Here is a 24,160-nt window from a genome sequence, read left to right as displayed (position 1 = left end):
GACTAAATTCTCACCTGGCACCCACCAGGATCCAGTATGGTGCTTATTCTAATCCCAGCAGCCCCACCACTCATTCAGCTTCCTGCTTGTGGCCTGGGAAAGCAGTTAAAGACAGCTCAAAGCCTTGGGACCCTGCACCCTAATGGAAAACATAGAAGAAGCTCCTGGCTCTTGGCTTTGGATCAGTGCAGCTCTGGCTGTTGCAGTCACTTGGAGAATGAATCAGTGGAGGGAAGATCTTCCTTTCTGTCTCTCCTTCTATCTGTATATCTGACTTTCCAAAAAATTAATCTTTTTTAAAAAGACTTTGTTCCGAAGATTAAATGACAATGTTAGAAGAGAATAAGGAAAATGGATGATCAACATGTGATATATTCATTCAATGAAACACCATAAAATAGTAAAAATAATCAATTGTAAACCATATGAAATGGTGGCAGGCATTTGAAGCAGCAGTTAAGATGTGGCATGAGAGATACCCCATATCAGAGAGTCTAGGTTCAAGTCCCAACTTTGCTTCTGATTTAGCTTATTTCTAATGTGCACTGTGGGAAGCAACAGCTGATGGATCAAGTAGTCAAGTCTCCAAGAACCAAGTGAGAGATCCATATTGAGTTTCCAGGCTATGTGTTGACCTGGCCTAGGCTATGATAGGCATCTGGGGAATCATCAAGCAGATAGGAGGTCTCTCTCCCCTGAGACCGCCTCTCTCTTCCGTGTGTGTGTGTGTGTGTGTGTGTGTGATTTTCAAATAAATAAAAAGAACAGAGGAATACCATATAAAATAATATAAAAGAATCTCACAAAATAATGAATAAGGAATCAAGGCAGGGCTCAGCATGGTAGCCTAGTGGCTGAAGTCCTTGTCTTGCATGAGCTGGGATCCCATATGGGTGCCGATTTGTGTTCCAGCTGCTTCACTTCTCATCTAGCTTCCTGCTTGTCGCCTGGAGAAGCAGTTGAGGATAGCCCAGGACCTTGGGATCCTGTATCTGTGTGGGAGACCCAGAAAAAGCTCCTGGCTCCCAGCTTTAGATTGGCTCAGTTCTGGCTGTTGCAGCCACTTGGAGAATGAATCAGTGGACAGAAGATCTTTCTCTCGGTCTCTCTGAAAATATGCCTTTCCAATAAAAATAAATAAATCTTAAAAAAATCAAGACAAAGTAGCATATATATATATATATACATATATATATAGTCGATGATAAAATTTACAGAAAGAACAAAAATAAGTAAAGTTTTTGAATTAGAAGGAGTTAGTGATTAACCTAGATGGGGAGTGGGGTATGACTACAAAGAACCCAAGTGAGGAATCTGAGTTACTGATCATTACTGATTTGCTTTGAGGTGACTGATTACGAAGATACACTCTGCTTGCAAGTATTCACCGAGTGGTGCCTTGTGATTTGTATACTTTTTAGTATGTATTATTTCTTAGCAACAACTTTAAGGACATTTCACTACTTCTTAGAAGTGTGACTTTAGTCAAGTTGTGTATGACTTTTTTTCAAATTTCTCAGAATAAAAATGGTGTTAGTATTTTTAATACTAAAGATTTCATAAAAGAATAAAGTGTGACTGAATTATACTCAGCATGCCTGAGTGTCCTTCTTCTCCATCTTTAAAAGGAAAATATCCCTTACAAATGTAATTCTTAGTGCTATTATTATTGACTTGTAACATGAATTATCAACTTAACCCTTAAACATTAACAGACACACACATTCAATACACCTAATAAACATTGATGAAAAAGAGATAATGGCTAAAATAAAATCCCTACTCTGAAGAAATTTTCAGCATACTGTTCGGCTTGTCCAGTGCAGGACAAAGGGAGGCATAAGGAAACAAGGTACCTGAAGAGAAGGAAAGAAGTATTGATTATATCTGTGGGAAGCTCTCAGTTTCAAATTTTTAAAAATGCTCAAAATAACAATAAATTCTATAATAAGCCTCGGAGTGCACCTGTGTTAAGTCAATAGCTTAGTGACTTTTCAAGGACCTTTATATCTTATGATGTGCAATTCTTAATGTGTGCACCACAGGCTAGTTCTTCTAATGGTGACAAGAGAGCTGCCACGATTCCAGGTATCACATTCAGGACTCCCCATCAAACAAGCAGTGTGAATTACAACCACTGTGTAGCAACTGTAGTCTCAACTGCAGTTCTTTATATGCTGTGATCAAGGAAGAACTTACATTCAATTTGGTACTTTTGAATGACAGAATAAAATTGTACTTGGAGGTGGTTCCTCTGCTTGCAAACCAAAGCAAACAGAACATCAATTATCATGAATAGAAAGATTAAACTTAAGTCTGTTACTATAGGAGAAGTACCTGGGGTATTAACTCAAGGATCACCTACTTGTTAGTTTTGTCTTTATAAAGCCCAGCCTGTGAACATAGATAGATAAAATGTAGCTCTTTGGTCATATCTCTTAACCTGAGTTTATACACAAAATAACAAATGGGAATGAATTATCCTCAAACAGAATGATGACATTTCAGACAATACAGCTCCAACAAGCTTGTATACGCTGTCTTACCATAAGGTTAAGGAAATTGCTTTTCTTATTGACAGTGGGACTGCAATATGATTTATAAAAATGATTCAGGTTAAGAACAGAATGTAGAACCATTGTAAGTTAAATTTATGTCAAACAGATGCCAAATACATCTCAAACAATTTTGTGAGTCAGAGATTTCAACTTTCTTCTGCACGCATGTCATCTCAATTACCAACAAGCATTTTTAATAGTCACATAGAAGTATGTGTGTGGGGGGGAGAAGGGATGTATGTGTGGGCATATGCATACACTGCACTCCCCAGTTAAGTGCAATATCACTGAAGTATTCCCATCATTAGAATTTAGTTTTGCTCACTTTAACTTAGAAAAAAGGCCTACAACTTTCTAGTCTAAATTTCTGAATTCTTATCTCCACCATCATACTAGCAGTCTAGCTGTAAGTTTCACTCACTTTTGTTTCTCGGTCCACTTTAGAAAGAAATAGGGGGGGTGGAGGAAGGAGAGAGGGAGAATATGAGAGAGAAGCAAAACAATCATTCAGGAAAAGAAAAAGGTAAAAATTTAATTCATACTTCCTTGATTTAAAAAATACAAATCAAGATATTTGTACTAGTACTCAAAATAAAGAGAATGTACATTCTTAATGAACAATATAAGCAAGTGACTTAAGCTTCTCTCCTTCCTGGAGACTATGAGAGGATCCGGAGAATGTGGAGGATAGGTTGAAGAAGTGTCTTAATAAATGCAAATATTGGAAGATCTGAGCTAAAGTCATATTTCTTTGATGATCACACTGATCTTGGAACTGGTGTTCCCCTATATTTTAGGCAGTTTGCTTGTTCACTTATCTAGTCTTCCTTACTAACTCCAGTGTTATCTGAAGTCAATACAAGTCAGTGTTTTCATTACACATACAAGCTTCCACAAGAAACGAGCATTTTAGATCAGCCATTGTCTTCCCAGTGCAAATCCTCATCTAAGTAAAAACTATTCCATAATCATATCATACTTGCTTAAAGATTTATGCTTTCAACTACGGAATTCCCTTCCAGCTATAGACAATATATCTAGAGACAAACACATGCACAGGCACTGTCATTATATTATATGGTCAATCACAAGTATGGCTTACTTGGAAAACATGGATAAAGCTGCCAAACTCATTTATTTTTTCTGGAGCCGGAGCAGAGCAATAGAGAAGATCTGCCTGCTGAAATAGGCAATCATGAGGTATAGTAAGCCACATTAACATAAAAGCACTAAAACAAAAACTACATGAGCTCATACTATTGAGGTCTTAAAATCACTCTAACAGAGAGCCATTCTCCTGTCCCATTCACTATGTGACATGGCTCTGTAGTCAGTTGATTTATTTTCGCAAACAGCATTTACTGATAACATCCATGCACCAAACATTATGGCAAAATTTGTAAATATAATGTTGACCATAACAAACATAATTACTTCTCTCATATGTATTTCAGTAGAGTGCAAAAACAACAAACCCACAGTAAATAGACGCGTATATGAAGTTAAAAGAGTATTTTAAAAGACAGCTAACCTTGCAATGAAAGAATCTCAACTGAACTTGAACTGTGGTTATGCAGCAAGGTGGAGGAATCCACCATGGAGGGAGGATTGTGGTAGGGGTGGGGGAATCCCAGTGCCTATAAAACTGTTTCAAACAATACAATGTTATTAACAACAACAACAAAAAAGACAGCTAACCTAATTATTTTTCAGGGCTATACTGGGGTGTTGGCCTTAACTACCCCTGCCTATATAAAAATTTTTTTAAAGATTTATTTTTATTATTTTTTTATTGGAAAGGCGGATATACAGAGAGGAGAGACAGAGAGGAAGATCTTCCATCCGATGGTTCACTCCCCAAGTGACCGCAACGGCGAATACTACCCCGATCCGAAGCCAGGAGCCTCTTCCGGGTCTCCCACGCGGGTGCAGGGTCCCAAAGCTTTGGGCCGTCCTCTGCTGGTTTCCCGGGCCACAGGCAGGGAGCTGGAAGGGAAGCGGGGCTGCCGGGACTAGAACCGGCACCCATATGGGATCCCGGGCATGCAAGGCGAGGACCTTAACCACTGCGCCACCGCGCTGGGCCCTGCCTATATAAAATTTTATTCATAACTGAAGCCTTCAATGACAATATTAACTAGAAAGAATTGTATTAACCTTCCAATTCTAAGGTGGCACTTTTATCACAGTATTTACTTCATGTCATCCTAATGCTAAAAGTGTTGTTTCTGCATCTCATATTTCTCTAATGTCTAAGCTCTGGAGAAAGTAACAGTGTATCATCCATGCTGTATTTATAGAAATAGACTTCCAAAACTATTCCAATATAATGGCCTTTAAGAAAACCAAAGAACTAGAGATTTTGCATTAGTAATAGTTTTTCTATTCTTTATAGATGGTAGACAATCCTAAGAGTCTTTCTGTGAGAGTAATTTTCCAAATCCAAGGACACTAAAGATCTGCTCAAATGGTTTACTTTGAGTCCTAAGAAATAAACAGTGATGAGCCCAGCCTGGTGGCCTAGCAACTTGAGTCCTTGCCTTGAACAAAACAGGATCCCATATGGGCACCAATTCTAATCCCAGCAGCACTACTTCCCAACCAGCTCTCTGCTTGTGGCCCGGGATAGCAGTCAAGGACAGCCCAAAGCTTTGGAATCCTGCACCCGCGTGGGAGACCTGGAGGAAGTTCCTGTTTCCTGGCTTTGGATTGGCTCAGCTCCAGCCATTGCGGTCACTTGGGGAGTGAACCATCAGACAAAAGATTTTCCTCTCTGTCTCTTCTCCTCTCTCTCTATATATATATCTGCCTTTCCAATAAAAATATATGAATCATTTAAAAAGAAATAAACAGTGATGTCTATTTTAAACACTCCTGAGTGAAAAAGTAAGAAAATTCACATTTTTACATATGAAATGTCATTAGGTTAAACTTGATTCAAAAAAGAAATTTCTCAGAAATATATTTATTAAAATTCTTCTGGTTGCAACTAACAGTAACCAAATCAAACAATTTGGAAATTTCATATTTACAAATAGGAATTTTGTAGAAGGTTCGAGATATGAACTCAGGTGTGGCCCAAAGAAAACTAGAACCAGAAATCAAAATCCAATCAGGATTTATTCTCTGGATTCCTTTGATACATCAAGATCTTCTTTCTTGTGTCGTATGCTTGACTCAGTGCACCTCATCATAACTGGAAGAAATCTGCAAAGAGCCTCTCTACAAATAAGGTCACAGTCCAGACACTAGGAGTTAGGACTTGAAAATACATTTTTCTATACTACAATTCCATCAACAACAAGTATTTATGGAGATACATTTGCTTTATTTTCAAATCCAAATTCTATGTTGAGGCCCCCACTGATGATGCTGTATATTTTCATTTCCTATCTAACCAAGTTAAAGAAGAATGATCATGTTTTATTAACATGATGCCTTCTTCTACAGCCACGTAAATAGGGGCTGGGAAAATTCCAGAAAACAGAGAAACAGAATAATAAGTCTCATAGGTGTCCACAAAAAAGAAAAAAAAGAAAACCTAAAACTTCAAGTATAAATTTCCGTTTTAACACAAGTCCAATAGGAATAGCAATCCCCTCTGCCAGAATGATGCTCTCAAAAAGCTGTACACTTTTGTTCTTCTCAAAGAAGCCTCATTACTATAATCAAATTTCTAATTATTTCTGAAACCTTTCGAATCACTAAAAAAAAAATGTTGAAGTGCTAAATTTCTGTCTGAATTCATTCTCTCAGTTAAAGGATAGCAGGATCTTTACCCTGACTTTCTTGAGTACATATTATGTACCTGGTATTGGCATTAGTTTTTTTACACAAAACACATTCTTAAGTGCCTCACATGTGTCAATTTTGGGAAAAGTATATATGAGTAAAAACAGACTAATATCATGTTCATTGGGTAATTTACACTTTAGTAGAGAAAGAAAGTAAGCACAAAAGAAAATGTAAAAGAAAAATCAAATAAGGAATTGAGGTAGATTATTTTTTTAAAAGTATTTATTTTATTTTTATTGCAAAGTCAGATCTACAGAGAAGAGGAGAGACAGAGAAATATCGTCTGTCCAATGATTCACTCCCTAAGTGACCGCAACAGCCAGCACTGCGCTGATCCAAAGCTGGGAACCAGAAGCTCTTCCGGGTCTTCCATGCGGGTGCAGGATCCCAAGGCTTTGGGCCATCCTCCACTGCTTTCCCAGGCCACAAGCAGGAATCCCGGAGTGTTCAAGGCTAGGACTTTAGCCGCTTGGCCACTGCACTGGGCCCGAAATAGATTAGTTTTAAAAGACGGTCTTATCTTACCTTATCTTACAGGTAAGATAGCATTTGAGCAGAAACCTGAAGGAAGTTAAGCACTGCCCAATGAGTACGCACTCAGTAGAAACCACACCTGCCATGACTCAGAAACAAGACTATGTAGTACTGGAAGATTCTTGAGGAGTTTGGAATATAGAACTCTGAGCCCCTCTCCCCAAGCTTCTAGCTTGAGGAGGAATCCACAAAAGATTTTTGTACCATACAATCCTGCCACTCCCCAGTGTATTGTAGAGATGCCATCAATACCAGGCTGAGCAAGTGGAGAGAGCAGAATAAAAAGCAGGTCACTCCAGGTAAACAAGGCATGCAGTTCCTCACTAATCTATGATCCATTCACACAGAAAAAAAAAATCATAAAATGTTACCTAAATCAAATACCTTTTATTGTTAAATTTTTTTCCAGATGACTCTTACAGAACTTATGGGATAGTATTCTCCAATCTGGACATGCTGTGGAATAAGTTATTTTATAAAATATAGAAATTCTGCTCAAGACTCAATGATTTAGAATCTCAGAGATCTGGAGGTCTGTCTTCTCACAAATTTCCCAGGGGATTCACTCACAGAGTTTAAAATCAGCTTGACAATCCATGGATTAGAACTATTGTTGGAGAGCATTAAAACATCTGAACCTTATCTACATATATTTATCTCAAGGTAGGAATAGTGTATATAAACTACAAATTTGGGGGGATATAATTGCATACGTCAATGCAAAATTAAAAAAAAATAGCCACTAGTAATTTATGGCTGCCAAAGACTCAAAAAATGGATAGTCCAAATTGATATGTACAAGAAATGTAAAATACCAAATTTCAAAGAATTAATAAAGACCAGGAATGTGTACTGTGACAAACTACCAATGTTATATCTGTCAGAGGTTGAAATATTATCTTGGATCCATTAGGTTAAATAAAATGCATTATAATTAATTTCACCTATGCATTTTTACTCATTTCAAGGCATTTTCTAGAAATGTCAAATTATTTGTGTGGCTTTCATGGTTTACTCTTAAACACTGATTAGCATGTACCCTTACTGATTTTATCATTTATTGTTAATAACACTATATCCTGGTATCACACAGTCCTTGGACCACACTGTTTCAGCTTTTCCTAAGATATTTAAACTCACTTTTATACATGACCATTTTTACTATTAGTATGTGAGTGCTTCAAGGGCCCCAAATGTATTCACCCATTTCCTCTGGAACCGGCACAGTGTGTTGCATCAGACACAGGTTCATAAACAACTCCTTTCTTTGGCTGCAATGCCCTGGGTCACACAGACTATAACTCAGGCCACTTGACTTCTGCTCTCTGTACTAACTGTGATATTCTACTGCCTGAAACCCTTTTCTGAAGATCAGCACAAGAAGCAAATTGAAGCAAAACTCAAATCAGTCCAATTTACTACTCATTAAGCAGTTTTTATGAAGACTGGTTGTGGAGGAGATTGAAACTCAAAGCTAATGTGACATTTTGAATTATCTCAAGTTATCACTTTTCCATGCTGTGCTTCACTCTCATTAGGAAAAGTAATCAAGCTCTGGGCCTATTATTATACTGTGTTCCTCCCTGTTATTAAAGCTCAGCACTCAGAGGTATCTGAGCCTCGTGTTGATGCTGCACTTTTCTTATTGCCATAAAATGTCGTCTATTCATTTCTTCCCTGATTAATGTGTAGAAGAGTTTCATTTTTTTCAGACTACACCCTCAGCCTGCCAATTAGCTATATGTATTGATTTTCTTCAATAGCATTTGCATTTTCCTAACTCAATGGATACAGTTGGGTCCCTTGATAATAAAGACATCCAAGGATGACTTCAGTTCACTCTGGAGTTTTCTGTTAACATACAGCATGATGGACTTTTGCAGGTAACCAGGAAAATTAATTTTATTTATATATACTATGAGTAATTTAACTTTAAAATTCATTTAGGATGTACAGGTCTGTATTAAGTATAGCCGCTTTTCTGAATAAAGTTGAAAAATAGTGGATAAAGAAGAAACATAGTTTCCTTTACAATGCCTTAGCTACCAACTCTTCCTGTTTTAGTTGACAACTGTCTTAGTATTCTCTATTGCTGGCTGATTTCATGCGTCCTACCAAGAGGAAATAAAATGCAGTGATGCTATTATTACTCACAATGCTGTGGCTCTTTGGTATCTTTTGTATTGAAACTCGATAGATCTTCTTGCCTCACCAGTTCCCTAATATCATCTGTTAATGCTGGCTACATCATTACTCATGTAACGATGTAATCATTCATTGTGCCACCAATGAATATTGGTTTCCAATGACTCTCATAAAGGTTGTTGCTGTTTCATCGATGATGACCACAAATACAGAAGTGTTACCCAAAATATTGAGTAAAATTTGGATGATAATTCTTATTTTGATTGTTAAATTTTATGATATAGAATGCATAGTCAAAGAAAGAGGAATACTTCTTTAAACTCATCTTCTCTTGTATTCCATTAAGCCCCAAAGAGTGATCTCTTAATTTTAATCACTTCTGCCTTCTATCTACTACCACCAATAAGGTCATGATGAGAACACTGACCACATTTGTTGAAACAATGGCATCCTTCACAAGACAAAATTTAAGACCATCCAGGGACAAGATAACAGTGTCACATCTATTGGAACAGACGTCATTGATTAGAAGCCCCACTAAACTGCAGAACAATGGTCTCCAAAGCTTTCAGTGACAGTTGAGGTCACTTCAGGATGACTTTTCTCATCTGGATAAAATCAGCAAAGGTGTTGGAATAGGCCTCCGATTAGCAGCAGCAGCATGTGCATAGGTTAGTTATCTGCTACCTTCAACACAATCCTCCAGAGCAGTGAACCAGAGGTAGATCATAGCAGGGCAAGAGCTGACTCATGAACTCAGACAAGCAGCACAAAGCCAAGGACTGGCATGAAAATATAACTCAGACTCTCATCTTCTCCAATACCACATAAAAATCATCTGAAATCTCAGGTTGCCCTGCAAAATAATACCATGATTGACAGCAGGAACAATCTTCTCACCATGTTACTACTCAGCTCTGAGGTCTAGTCCAGACTAGGAGATAAAATCCAAGGTGTAGTCCACAGATTATATGAGGATATTGGTATCACTAAGCAGCATGGGTTTTCACAGCCAGTTGGCCTCAGATGGCACAGAATGTTCAATCTGAGACCAGAGCCCTGGGGTGTGTATCCTGCCATTATACCAAACAGTACACTTTGCATCACCTTATATGCTAACTCCTGTGCAGGATAAAGAATCATCCCCAGATGCACATAAATAAAGTCTGTTCCTGTGAACCAGTTGAGGACCTCAGCTGCCTTTTCAAAAGACAAAAAGATAAGTGGGGCTTTGTTCTCACCAAATCAAGGCTGTATCACTCTAAGGCAGATATACTTGAATGTTTGTTTTCCTGCATCTTCTTTTGATTCTCTTTGGAAACTGCGATAGATGGGAGAACTGCAATAGATGAGAGAATTCCTTGATAATTTAATACAATACAATAGTAGTAAATATGTGCTTGGCTTAAATAAGTATAAAATCCTGTTGAACTGTGGAGTGGGAAAGAGATATTGCAGTGATTGATGGGGTCTGTCATCTCTTCTCTGATGATGATATGTTCACTGTAAAGGAAATTAATAATCTTTTTGCTCAAGATGGATGGCTTTTCAATTTGCACAGGGGATATCTATCACTGCCCAATATTTGGGAAACAGCAGAATGCAATCTTCCTTTTCTAGGGATCACTCTATCTGTAGTATTCTTCTTTCCAATTTTGCACATGTGGATCAACGGACTGTCTGTTTTAAAAATCAACAGCTTCTCCGAGTGGTGGTGGTGATTCAGGGGACTGGAATATCCAGTCACTGACCGGAATTTCTCAGGCTCTTGAAATGGAAACATTAGATGAGAGGGAGGAGGTTTCCAAACCTGGGACATGTGAAGTGGCTACATAAAATGTGATGAATCTGTGTCCTTCAGCAACTATTAAGATCAAGGGTAGGAGATACGTGATGGGGGGATGGGCAATGAAATAGGATGGACAGGTGACTAGCACAGTGTCAGAAACTGGAAGGCAACCATCCCTCCACTCTATGTAATACTATCGGCCTACAAGTCAGTCAAATGACCCCTTCCACTGGATGTACTCCCTCTCACTCAGTAATTGGGGGTTGTATTGTGAAACCACTCCCCTTTCCAGGCTTATAAGAGCGCAGGCAACCATGAGGGACATTCTCTCTCTCTTCTATAAGATACAAGATGAAAAGAGAAGCATCTCTGTCCCAACATTCTCTTTTTGCTCACTCAATCCAGAATATAGTTCATGTGTGTCTGTTATTTCCCCGTTTTCCAATAATGCTACAAAATGTATTTTTAAAAGTTCATAGAAATTGAATTAAAAGATGCTTTTTAGAGAATAGAAATTTTGAAAGTCATTGCCTTGAAAGCTCCAGGATCCCATAATGGCGCTGCTTCTAATCCTGGCAGCTTCACTTCACAACCAGTTCCCTGCTTGTGGCCTAGGAAAGCAGCCGAAGATGGCTCAATGCTTTGAGACTCTGCACCCATGTGGGAGACCTGGAAGAGGCTCCTGGCTCCTGGCTTTGGATTGGCTCAGTTCCAGCCATTGGGGCAATTTGGGGAATGATCCATTGGACAGAAGAACTTCCTCTCTGTCTCTCCTCCTCTCTGTAGATCTGCCTTTCCAATAAAAAATAAATCTTTTTTTAAAGTTCATTTTTTCTTTTTTCTTTTTTTACTGCTGAAGATTTATTGAATTTTTAAAATACAAACAAAATAAAGAATATTTACATACTGCCTTGAGTGTGGTTTTAAAAGCTGTATATTTACATTTTCCTTCCCTAACTTATTTTTAGTGCCTATAAACACTTGTTTACTACCATCCCAGCCATTCCCAGAGTTCTGAAAGTGGGATTATCTTTGTCAAATCACAATACTCTGATTTTCCATTATAATCCACCATTGCTCTTGCTACTTTACTGACAGAAGTAGGTAATATGGGACAATCATTAGTGATACTATCAAAGTTGATCACCTCCTTTTTCTTCTTCTCAATGTGGTATTGCAGCCAAGTTATAGCTTTTGAGGCTTTTGGGGTAGGTATCAAATGCTGTCTTTATGGTTTATTACTTTTGTAATATTGTGTTTAATTAATTTTTATTTTCTATGAAACAGAGCACTAACATCTGCTTAGTAGAATTACTGTGAGGATCAAACAGGAACAAGGATTTAGCTCACTGGAAAACAAGAATCAAGCAGTACACATCTTACTCTGCCTCTTACATCGCTCTGCCAGTGACCTCCAAATCTCAAATCCAAGGAGAGTGCTCCGGATCATCCTGTGTTCACTGATGAGGTCCCCTGGCTCCACACAAGTTTATACACCTACTTCTCATCACACACCCACATTATGAAAACAGTCTGTTGTGCCTCTTGAGAATTTTCTGTCATGACAACTGTAGGAATAAAGTATTAGTTCAGAGGTAGGTAGGTTCTGACTTGAGCTGGAAGTAAAGTTTAGCTTCAACACTGACTGGTGGAAAAAATGGCATAGAAAAGGAATTCTGTATCAATCATATCCTGATTTTTCACAACTTCCTCAATTATCTTTAAATCATAGTTTAAAGTCATAATTTTATCTTTAAAATACTGTTTAAGCTGCTAATTTTAGACCACGTACTCAAAAAGTAAAACTCTTGGTTTTGTTTTTTGTTTTTTCTCCCACTTACCCAATCCTTCTCTATTCTCTGATTAATAAGAGGACTCTTTTATTTTCCCCAAATATCTATTTATTTATTTAGAAAAACAAGGAGACATTGTAAGATTTTACACTGAGTTGTTCACTTTGAAAAAGCTTGCAGCAGCCAAGGCAAATGCAGACTAAAACTAAAGAGCCAGAAACTCAATCCATCTCTCCCATAGGGTCGCAAAGGCCGAACTACTAGAGCCATTAACTGTTGCTTTTGGGGTATACATTAGCAGGAAATCTAAATAGAGAGACGAGACTCAAATCCAATCACTGTCATAAGGGATGCACGCATTCCAAGTCATGTCCTAACTACACTATCAAACACCTGCTCCCAGATAAGTTTCAACTCAGGGCTAAATGGTTTGGGGTTTTAAATTAAATCCAGTGGTGACAGATGAATTTACTGGCTTTGAAGTTTCTACCAATGGACTTTCCTAGATGCCTGGTACTTTGAGTAACTTCCCCTAACACAATCACACTACAGTTTGCTGCTATCAATGTACCAACCCACATTTTTTTGAAGAGGGTGACAGACATTTTGAATAAAGTTACTATTTGCAAGATTTTTGTACTTTCATCGTACTTGAAATCACACTTTGTTTTGTATTCGTGCTAGTCAACTACATTGTTTATTACAATATGCTGCTTATCCAAGTGTACATGCACACTTCCCACCCACTGAGATTCTGATATGATGCATCTGGAGCAGAGCTAGGCATCTGTCTGTTTTTTCAAGGTCAATGATCCCTCTGATATACCGGAAGTTGGGAACTATTATTAGAGACTGATAATTATTTCTGACATTATATTCAGATTTAACTTAGATCCCCAAAAGGCATCCCTTCCAGGTTTGATGTCTGCTTATTTTTTAAACATTTTTCTATACAAAACTGTTGCTATTCAGAAACCTCTGATATATACATATATACTAATGCTGATTAGAATAGTAAAAATAGTAACAAGCACTTCTAACCTATAAGAAAGGTTAAATGAGAATACAAAAATCTCACAGTGGCAAGTTGGATTCACAGACTAGTTCCTGATTATACTGTGTATAATCAAAACTACTTTGAAAAATCATGGTGCCTTTCTTTTACATTTGGCTGAAATAGGAGAACACTCTAAAACACATTCTGTACAAATGCTACTTATATATCTTATATAAGATCATATTATATATCTATTAGTATGTATCTATTAATGTAATAGTTATATCATATGCATCTATTATATATCTACTTATATATCTATTAACTTACCTGCATTTATTTGTATGTGGTTATATATTTAGCTATTTGCACATCTGTATTGAGAGCCCATTACTATTGAAATCATTGTGTCTATTTCCAAACATTTGAATTTTATCTTCTTTCATTCCCTACAATAGACCACATTTTCATGCCTGAAGAACACAGGCATGACCTTACCACTTACTTTAGCAACATACAAATGAAGTGAAGTATGCTTGCTCCCAGAAGATTCAACAGGAGCCATTAACTATCTATTTACCACCTGCCTGCCTTCCTCTAGCAATGCTCTAGATAGTTATGGCATCTTAATCTCCCAAATAATAAAGAAAATAGGGCCTGGTGCAATAGCATAGTGGTTAAAGTCCTCGCCTTGAACACACCGGGATCCCATATGGGCACCAAGTTCTAATCCCAGCAGCCCCGCTTCCCATCCAGCTCCCTACTTGTGGCCTGGGAAAGCAGTCAAGGATGGCCCAAAGCTTTGGAATCCTGTACCCATGTGGGAGACCTGGAGGAAGTTCCTGGCTCCTGGCTTTGGATTGGCTCAGCTCCAGTCGTTGCAGTCACTTGGGGAGTGAATCATCAAATAGAAGATCTTCCTCTCTGTCTCTTCTCTTTTCTGTATATCTGCCTTTCCAATAAAAATAAATAAATCTTTAAAAATACAAATAATAAAGAAAAAAACTGTTCAGAGAGATTTCTACAAAACATTGACTTGCTTAATTTGCAGAAATCAATCACTGACATTAGGGTGGTAGAAGAAAGGAGATGTTACTGCACATCAAGAAGCAAAGAACCAGGAAGCATGTGTTTAATTCCTGGGCTTTCCAAGGAATATGGTGAAGGTTCTAAACACGAATCTGAAGCTGAGAGATGTGTTTTCAGTTAATATCCACGTTCCTAATTGCTCAGTGGTATCCGTGACCTTCATGACAGCTCAAGCTACCACGTCATTTTTTCCCATAAGTCTTTTATTTATTTATTTATTTATTTATTTATTTATTTATTTATTTTTATTACATTGTATTATGTGACACAGTTGTAGGTACTGGGATTCACCCCACCCCTCCCTCACCCCTTTCCCAATTGCTTACATCGCCACAGTTCAAGTTCAGTTGGGGTTCTTTCATTGCAACCTTATATCAAGCATAGGGCTCAGCATCTTATTGTCTAGATAAGTTCAACGGCTTCTTGTGGAGACCATCTCTGGTCCGAAAATAGAGCTGTCAGAGTGTCATCCCGACCAATCAAACGCCTCAACATAACATCAGCAACAATCCACAACATTATGGAATTAGTGGACATAGTATTGAGTAACACATATGTTAAAGTAAAATAAAGTTTTAAAAAATTACATTTTACAGGTATTATTTTTCATATTGACATCATTTCGTCTTAAATTCTTAAATTAAGGCAAACATGTGATATCTAGCCTTTTGACATTGGCTCATTTCTCTTAGCATTATGGTTTCCATAGCTACCACATCATTTAGTGAACTTTTATGATGACCAAGTGTCCTTCAGTCAGTCTGCTTGGCAATGGTCTACATGCAGGTGGTAATTGCTTCTTCTCTGGAGTCTGGGATTATTGAAAAAGAGATCCCTTCAGACAAGACTGAACATCAAGATGTTTTCCATTGGACTAAAAAATGACCTTAAGGGTCCTGTGATTGGAACCTTGTATGAATTGATTGCATCAGTCTATCAATTCCATCAAGTAATATAAGCAGTTAATTTTGCTCAGAAAGGCTGGGCAAGTACAGTTTAGGCTAATGGAGGAAGGATAAGAGACTGGGGCCTGATGGTATCTAAATCTATATTTGAAGAATTTTAAAAATTTTAGGATATATTTATTTATTTTAATGTCAAAGATACAGAGAGGGATAGAACAGGGGAGAGAAATTCCATCTGCTTTTTAACTGCCAAATGGCTACTGTGCCCAGGACTGGGCCAGGCCAAAGCCAGGAGACGCAAGCTTCATCCAGATCTCTGAAATAAGCAGTAAACACACAGGTCATCTTCTGTTATTTTTTCCCAGGTAATTAACAATAAGCTGGATCAGAAGTGGAGCAGCTAGGACAGAAACAGGTACCCATATGGTCTGACAGTGTCATAGGTAGCAGCTTTAAACCTTCACTAAAATGCAAACCCTGAGGCTCAATTTTAATGACATGGAGCAGAGTCCTTATTAAATCTCTGATAGACAGCATCATTATTGCTTTATCCCACTGATATCTAGAATTAGAAACTCAAGTAATTACTTTTTATATAAAATAGTATTTCCTTTTACTAGTTCCTCAACTTTCTTAAAATTTGACATGCATTATTTATTTCACTCCTCCAGCACCACAGATCAATCTTCTCTTCATTAATATTGTTCATGATTTCTGAATTTTTACTTGCTTATATTTGAAAGACAGAGAGAGATCTCTTCCATTCACCGATTTCACTCTCAATAGCTTCAAAATTAAGGTTGGCTTAGGTTGAGGACAGGAGCCAGGAACTCCATTTGAGTTGTCCATGTGGGTCACAGGACCAGGTTACTTGAGCCATCATTTGCTTTCTTTCAGGGTGCACATTAACAGGAAGCTGGATCAAAAGCAGAGATACAGTTCAATCCCAGGAACTTGAATAAGGGATACAAACCTCTCAAGTGGAGTTTAAGCTATTGAAACCACACCACCTAAAACCCACTGAATTCCCAATCATACTTCATCATTCCACTGAGCTTTACACATTTTGATCTTTTATAATGCAGTCCATCATCCCTTTAAAATTTTAAGCACCATGTCTGAATCCTCTATTAATTGAATCCAACATTAACTGTCGATTAAAAGTTAGTTATTTACCCTAGCTGTAGGCAAATGCTAGGGTTGTCTTGTACCTAGGCAAGTGTTACAGTGATGGAAGAAAAGTAGCCAATAGCTGGTGGGCATCTGATTAATGCCAAATTTGTGTTAACTATGCCAGTATGCCAGCATGGTTAACTACTCCATTTGTAAAAAGATATGTAGGAGGCAAATGTTGGCACATTGGCACGCTGCCAGATGGGATATCTGGGGACACACATATGAGCATGTGTGGGTCCCTGGCAGGTGGGCAGGGTTTCCGGCTGACATGCCACACTGCTAGAAGACTAGGCTTGTGGACCTGCCTGATAATGGACATGGAGGGAAGAGGGTATGGAAATGTGTGGAGAGAAGACCACTGAGGGACTATGTTACAGGTGAGAAATGCCTTCTGAGTGATTCTACCAACCAGGCTACTGAACGTGCAAGTAAGTGAGGAGGCTGATACTGGGTGGTTTAGAGGAGGAAAACTAAAGGACTTTTCTGGGTCAGATGAATGACTGTCCACAGGGAAGACCCGAGCTAGGCTAGTTGATATCTAATGCCACCCACCAGTGCACACAAAAGCTAGGACTAGGGACCTGTCTGGCAGCAAGAGATCACATTAACCACCAAGGAGCAACAGGGCAGGGGTGGGTCATATTAGGCCAGGCTATGACACTGACTAGCATGTGAGAAAATGGCTTATGGCAGATTCTGTGGGTATTTGTGGGTTTACCCCTGTGGAACTGTAATATCCACTCATTTTCTTGAGAGCAGGGCTGGGTGGTGATGGGCTGAGTTAGGCACAACCATGAAATGCACCAACACTTACGGGAACTGGGGCTGGAAACAGGTCAGGTTGGTCCAGGCTGCAGCGCCTGCAGGCACACCCAAGAATGGGGTGTAGGGCAGGACAGGACATAAAATCACCAGCACACACAAAGACTGAGAATTGGGGTGGACTGTTTTGGGTAGAGGCATAACATCCACTGGCACATGTAGATCTGGGTCTGGGATTGAGCCTGGTGGGGAAATTTGAGGAAATATCCTGGTGGACTGTAGTTCCCATTAGTGAGCATGAGACTCAAGGTTGGACGTGGGATAAACCAGGCAAGATATCTCCACTTGTCAGTAGGTATGTGGACTGGCTTAGAGAGTGGACTCGTTATGTCTGGGCCAATCCATAGTACACTGGCATGCACAGGAGCCAGGACAGAATGTGGACCATAATGGGCTCAACTATCATCACCCCTATTGATATGCAGGAAATACAGGGATGGAAGCAGATTGAACAGAATTAGGCTTCAGCCACCTCCAGCAAGAGTTGCAGCTAAGAGCAAGCCAGACACGCCAGGTTACAACATAATGGCAAGGGACAAGATTGGGGATAGGCCATGCTAGACTGGGTCAGAGCAACCATCAGCACATGTAAGATCTGTGGCTGGGAATAGGCATGGTAGGGGAGCTAAGGAGATGCCCCTGCTGTGCTACTGTTCCCACTGGTGCACTTAAAAGATGGGAATTGGGGTAGAACTAGTTAAATATGACTACAACATCCCTTGGCATGTGTGTGGACTGGGTCTGGGGATGTGCCAGATTGGGCTAGGCTCCAAAACCTGCCAAAGTGTGTGTGGGACAGGCTAGGCTAGGTCACATCACCCACTGATTCACATGAGAGCTGGGTCTGGGGGTGAAGCAAGCAGGACTGGGCCATAGCATTCATCAGTGAGAGCCAGAACAAGTGTGGGTTGGTCTAGCAAGACCATAGCACCCACCAGTGAAGGTCAGGACTGGAAGTACACCAAGATAGGCTGCACAAATGCCCACCAGTATGTGTAAGATCCTTGACTGGGAGCTGGTCTGATAAGGGAGCTTGGGAAACTCCCTTGTGAAAATGCAGCCCCATCAGATGAGTGGGAGAACAGAAGCAGGGGGCAGTCTAGTCCAAGCTGGGCTACAGTACCTGTCAGCATTTATATGGGTCAGGTCTTGGGGAAGACTGGGCTGGGCTAGTCAGCAACATCCCCGGATAGGTGCAAGAATCAGAACTGGGTGCAGGTCAGGTGAAGTTGGGATACAATATTTGCCAGTTCACACTAAGGTTGGGACTGGGGGCTGGCCAGACTGGCCTAGGTTGCAGCACCCCCAGTATGAGCTGGGATTGGGAACAGGCCGGGCTGTCAGGCTGCAGCACCTTCCAGCAACTGCTGAGGTGAGAGCAGCCATTCCTGACTGGACCACAGCACCCACCAACACACAAAAGACTCTAGACTAGGTGCAAACCCAGTGGGAGGTGGGGGCAGTGGGACTCCAATGCTGGGCCATTGCTCCCACTGGTGTCAGAGCTGAGACTGGGGGCAAGAAACCCTGGGCATGGCTCCAACAACCTTCCATCTGCATGTGAGCTGGGTATGAGGGAGGGCCGTGCTAGGGCAGGCCACTGCAGCTACTGGGGCATGCAAGGACCAGGATAAATGTCAGTTGTTCCCTCCCATCCCATACAGGAGCAAAGGAAGAAAAGGAAAATTGGAAGCATTTTCCCCACCCATCTTCCCCCACACCTCAACCCTCTCCATTCTATCTGATGCCCCAAATGTGCCTGCATTCTTGTCTACTATGTGAACACCAACAAACATAAAACTAAAATTTAAAAAAAATTACTTAAGTGTAAAGCGGGATAAAATGGTATTTCCTGGTTTTCATTCTACTATCATGTTTTCCTCCCATGATGACCCCTTTAAAGGACACTTTAAAGGCGAGCCTGTCAAGCATCATTTTTGAGAAAATAGATCCTAAAAAGCTTTTTTCTCAAATTCTTAATCTTAGTTCTCACTCATTTCTTATAGCTTATACTTTGTTGCACCTGATTCCTATACATGTGATAGGAAACTATTACACTTTTGCCTTGACTCCTTTCCTTCCTATCATATCAGTTTAGCATTTGCTTCACACTTCTCTTTTGATAAGAAAACAGCACACTGCACTCTGGGTTCTGCTATATATCATCACATACTCAGATAAATGAACAATGCACTCTTGTTTGTATCCAATACTGTATTGACCTTCCTATCATCCTATTTTCATTATCATTTTATTTACCTGAGAGAGAAAGAGAGACATACAGAGATGCTCAGAGAGAGAGACACAGGCACATTCACAGAAAGAGGACTTCCATCTGCTTGTTCACTCCCCAAATGTGCACAATGCTTAAGGCTCTGCTCCAAGCTGATGTCAGCAGTAAGGAACCCAATTCATCTCTATCATTTGGGTGGCAGGGATCCAACTACTTAAGCAATCATCTGTTGTCTTCCTGACTTTCTTGAACACATTAATAATAGAGATTAAAACTGTATTTCCTTCTTAATCTACATACGATTCATTCCCCAGCAGCATGGCAGTTGTGTCTACAATTACTCTTGTGTAGTTCATAAGCTACACTTTAAAATAGCTTTTATGATTTTTATTAGAATAACATAATTGAAAATCAAAACCCACAGAACCATAATTTTGTTTTCTTAAAATGAAGAGTTCTACTCAACAAAAAATCTCCAATATTGCATGTATTTTAGTCAAATGAATCTAAACTTTCTCTATTATCACCTTCTATCTGTATTTGCCTTTCCAATAAAAGTGAATAATTAAAAAACAAATGGCATATGTATTATTGATTATTTTAAGGGTCAGTTCATGATATACTTTGGGGAACAACCTAAAAATACGGTATACACATAGGTTATAAGAAGTGAGAAATTAACTGATGGGATTTATTAAAATAGCTCTAATAGCGTTGAGAAGAGATGAAAAAAATAAAAGTAAAGAAAAGGCTTTCTTCAATGGAGCTGATTTGATCTAATAATGCATAAGGACCTGTAGATAAACAGTACAATAGTGACATTCTCCACAGCTGTAAACAGTTTCATTTGGGAGTGTTAGACAATCATCATACAAGAGTAAATTAAATAAAACTGTTTGTCTACTGCTTTTCATATATTTTCAGTTTCAGCTCATGATCTCTTAGCAAAACCACAATTTTGCTTGCTGAAATTTCAGTCACAGTGAAAATTTGAAAGAAGGAGTCTTTATATAGATAACGGAAACCGCATGGCCCATATCTTTCCTTATTCAGTGGATTATTTCAAAATGTTCCTTTATTAACTATTGTTTATGATTTCCTTTAATGGTTTCTCTCTACTTTGCAAGGTGTCTGAGCCTTTCTAACCTCTAATTTTTCAATGTGAGTAAGTTACAAATGTTCCAGACTGAAAAAAAAAGAAATACTGACAGATTAAGAATGAGGTGGCTTCAGTGTAATTAATGGAAATTATACCCACTTTGTACAACACGATGTCAAAGTAGCAATTTATAAGTTTCCTCAAAGAATTCTTACAATTAGCAAATATCTTCTAAAACTTCTTTTCTTGTGTTTCCTACATTAGTCAGTTTTGCAACACTACAATGAAATACATCTTGTGTTCAAGACAAAAGCCATATCCAAAGCCAGGAGCAGAGAAGGATATATGTCCCACAATCTCAAATCTCTGAGAAGACATCCTCCAAAACTCAAGGACTTCCCACTAGACCCTGCCCCTCAAAGGTCAGCAGAGCCTCCTAACACCACCAACTCCATTCCTGCTGTTCTACTCAAATGCCCTTTCTCTTTCTCACAGTTTCTGGTGTCTTTTTATATAATTTTTGAGATAGGAAAATATCTCCACAATCAAACATTTAAAGCTCTCTGTCTTGTAGTTAGATCAACATTTCTGCCTGCAATAATTTTTGGCTCCTAATTCTAGTTCTGAAGTAGAGGACTCAAGTTTGTATGCAAGTCAAAGGTGTATAGGAGAAAGAAGGTCTTGGTACAATTAATACCAGGAGAGAGATATACTAATTACTGCTGATGGAGCTGTCTTGTCTACTGTCCGTTTTCACTGGGCAGAAGCAAAGCCAGCATGTACCATGAACTACCCCTAGCTTTCTAGCTCAGGAGATTAAAGGTTTTGTCTGGTTCACTTCTGTGTCTCAAACATCCAGATCAGTACCTGACAATAGTAACTACTTAATCAAATTATGTTAACAGAGGAATAAATGAATTCTGCAACGTGTTGAACTAGCTGAATAAATAAGTGATGTAGCATTCCTATGACTTTACTTCTTAACTTTATGTATAAATCCATGCTATTTTAAGCAAAAACAAAAAACATTTTTTACCATCTAAAATTTTTAATCCCATATTCTGGGCATCTAGAATAGTGTCCAATAAATGCTTGAGGAAATGAAGACAGCGATAATCAAAATGAAGCGAAAAAAGAAAGAAAAAGGAAGAGTTGGCAAAAGAGAAAAAAGGATGAAATGGTAAAATACAAAGAGAAAAAAGGAAAAAAGTTGTATTAAATAAAATTGAACACTGTCCAACAATTTATGGTAAAAAAAATTTTAATGAAGTTACATACTGATGGCTGAGTGTGAGGTCAGGGCAATCTAGGAGAACTTGCGGTAAAAATGAGAGAAGTTGTTTATTTATTTGATTAATCTGGGTAGTAAATCTTATCTTTTAAAATTTTTCTAGTGGCTATGGTAATTTTTATATTGGTAATTTAGTATTCAGCACAGAAAAGAGAAACATGTATCAGTAGACATGATAGTGCTTTTCCAGGAATGATTCCAGAACAAATAAAATGCATCAATCTGGTGCTTAATTATAGTACTCCCTTGAGGTAAAGAAGTTATTTTCAACAATCCCATAAGATCCCTCCTCAAACTATAGTTACTTATTTGAAATAACATTAAAGAAGTATTTGAGCTATTCAAGAGAAGATGTCATCGCAATTAATGCAAATGTGTTGATTACAATGAATAGAAAATTGTTTCAACTTTATATTCTTTTTTTTTTAAGTTTTATTTTTATTTTTACTGGAAAGGCGGATATACAGAGAGGAGAGACACAGAAGAAGATCTTCCGTGCGATGATTCAATCCCCAGGCGGCCGCAAGGGCTGGAACTGAGCCAATCTGAAGCCAGGAGCCTCTTCCGGGTCTCCCGCACAGATACAGGGTCCCAAAGCTTTGGGCCGTCCTCCACTGCTTTCCCGGGCCACAGGCAAGGAGCTGGATGGGAAGTGGGGCTGCTGGGATAGAACCGGTGCCCATATGGGATCCCAGGCATGCAAGGCGAGGACTTTAACCACTGTGCCACCGCGCCGGGCCCCAACTTTATATTCTACCATAGCATAGACAGATTCTATTAGAAAATTTATAGAGAAAAGTCTTTCTTCATCTTGTGGAAAAAATTGTTGCTACATTTTTAAATTAGAGAATATCATCCAGGAATGTTGGCAATTTTTCTTACAGATACATATAATTTCAAACACCTGACCAACACTAAAGCTTGGCAGATAGCTAACTTGATTGTAGTTGTAGAATTTGGGGGATAATAAACATTTGTATTTTTTTAAAAAATGTTGAGATTTTCCTCCTATCCAGATGAAAGCATATTCATCTGCTTGTTGTAGGTTAAACACTTTTGTGTATTTAATGTTAAATTAGAAGCAGTTGTTTATATATATACAGGTTTTAAAAAATGAAACATTATGGAAGATGGTAAACCTTACAAAATTCTACACTTTTCAAAGATAACTATTCTCTAGAATTTCTTGTGTTTCCCCATTTCATAATATATATATAATATATATTATGAATGAAAATATACATATTCATTCAGTAAAAATTATTACTTGCTCATTATGTATCAGACACTTTTTATAAAAGTTTTGAAATACTTACATTCCATGAAGCGGGAAGATTAAAAACAGTTATCTGATATAATGTCAAATAGTAGTAAGCCCTAGGAATAAAAATAAGCTATGTAAAGAGAAACAGAAAGGTTTGCAGAGGGTTTATTTTTCATAGACTACTAATAAAAGATTTTCCTAAGGTGAAACATGGAAAGACGAGAGTGGGAGTTAGCCCAGGGTTTCTTTAAAGGCAGACATTGCGATTCAGGGTATTCAAAGTCTTATATGGCACAATCTGATTTGAGGAGCATGTAGAAACTGCAGCAGCCTCTTCCAGGCAGAGTGGTAAAAGATAGTGTCAAAGAGATAGCTAGTATTGACAGTTCTCATTTAAGGCAAGGTAGGGACTTTGCTGCCCATAGAACATTTGGAAGTGAATAGTGACAATTTTTTCTTATCACTACTTGCAAGGAGTGTTACTGGCATCCAGTAGATAGAATAGCAATGTTTCTAAGCATCCTACCACACCCAGAATATCCCCCCACTTCAGTGAAAAGGTGTCCCACCCACAATGTCAACAATTTTGAAGTTGAGAAATCCTGAAGCAGAACAATGATTTTCAATCATACCTGCAAAATAGAATCTCTTAGAAGATTTCTAGAAATAC

This window comes from Ochotona curzoniae, unplaced genomic scaffold (assembly GCF_017591425.1).
Source record: "Ochotona curzoniae isolate NIBS_2020 unplaced genomic scaffold, NIBS_Ocur_1.0 contig_4612, whole genome shotgun sequence".
NCBI lineage: Eukaryota > Metazoa > Chordata > Mammalia > Lagomorpha > Ochotonidae > Ochotona > Ochotona curzoniae.
The sequence above is the reverse complement of the archived record's forward strand: the minus strand, read 5'-3'. Positions refer to the sequence as shown.